The following is a 1,618-nucleotide window of genomic DNA, read 5'->3' as shown; positions in this document are numbered from 1 at the left end:
GTAAGTACGAGTACAATATACACTTCCACACCTCCATTCATGCACGTTTGTATCGCAGAAGTTATACATCTCTATGTAGGATGAAAAAAAATAAATAAAAACAACAATTACAATCAATCCGCTCGTGGTGTCTTTTTACAATTATATTTTCGTCAATATTTTTTTTTATTTTACAGAATCAAATAAAAGAAACGTAAGATTTTAAAGAGAAGTTCATATCTAAGTATGTAGCTTTATTATACCTTAAAAAAAATTCGTACTCTGTGTACTTGATATATATATATATATATATATATATATATATATATATATATATATATATATATATATATATATATATATATATATATATATATATATATATATATATATATATATATATATATATATATATAAAGTAAATCCATTGTAATAACAATGTCGCGGAAAGCCTTTTCTGTACTGATACCATGAAAAAAGAATCCTGTACACTAAAGATATGTTTATGTAAGAAGGCATCACATGGGCTGTCGAGAGAGCTGTCTTTGTATTTCAGCTCAGTTTTCCAAAGCTTTCCACTACAGTATTATGAGCAGAAGCACTTCCATTATCCTGTCCCCTCCTGTCCCTGCCATCAAGTCTTACTTTTCTCCACTGAAAAAGTCTCGCTATTGAAAACCAATGGAATCTATGTAGCAAGAAGAAAAATGTGATGTGTACATGACTCCACATAGTCCCGTTGCTGCAGGGTTTTCATCAATCAAAACGTGTGCTCTCAATAAATCTAACATTATTGCTGTGTCTTGCAGCATGTGTGGAGGGCAAATATGGTCCCGGTTGTCAGCAAGTGTGTGAATGTTACCATGGCGGCAGCTGCCATCCCGCCACTGGCCACTGTTCTTGTACCCCGGGTTGGCTGGGACCCACCTGCCGCGAGGAGGATGGTGAGTATTTCACTCCTTGCTTTGAGAAAAAATGTATACTTATAACGCTAGACATCCTTCAACGCTATTAACTAACGTCTATCTCTTTCCTTCCCACACGCGCATTCAGGAGATCGAAGTGAGTATTCCTCCAGCCACTTACTCACACTTGGCGATACAAGCTTATCAATTGCAATATTAGGAATAGGTATACCACAGGTAGATGTATTACAAAAACAGTACAGAACACATTTATTGATAACTGGTTTAAATATTATGTTTCCTCTCTCCCATGGTGCTTCATCTCATCACTAGTCTCCTACGTGACGACCAGCGACCAGCGTGGCCGAGCAGACATCCCAGTGGAGCTGAGCTGATTTGATAGCGACCAGTCCAAGCGACGCCCAGCAAGGCCACGTGACCACGAACAATGATTCTTTTATTTACTGATCTCTAAGGAGACACTTACAGGTGTAGTGTCTCCAGGCCGTGTGTGTGTGTGTGTGTGTGTGTGTGTGTGTGTGTAAAAGGTTCAGGACAGTGAGTGACGGTGACGAGAATAGTGACTACATTGTACATAGACTAGTGTCGTGTTCATTTCTGGCAGTTTTTATTTCCTGTGTTGATATTCGCTCGATATGACGCGCACAAAATTCCGCTGCAAGTCTGAATAGTGCACCGAGCGAGCCACACGTGAAATGGTACACAACGCAAAC

The sequence above is a fragment of the Scylla paramamosain genome, chromosome 7 (genome assembly GCF_035594125.1).
Source record: "Scylla paramamosain isolate STU-SP2022 chromosome 7, ASM3559412v1, whole genome shotgun sequence".
In the NCBI taxonomy this organism is placed as follows: domain Eukaryota; kingdom Metazoa; phylum Arthropoda; class Malacostraca; order Decapoda; family Portunidae; genus Scylla; species Scylla paramamosain.
Note: the sequence above shows the minus strand (reverse complement) of the source record.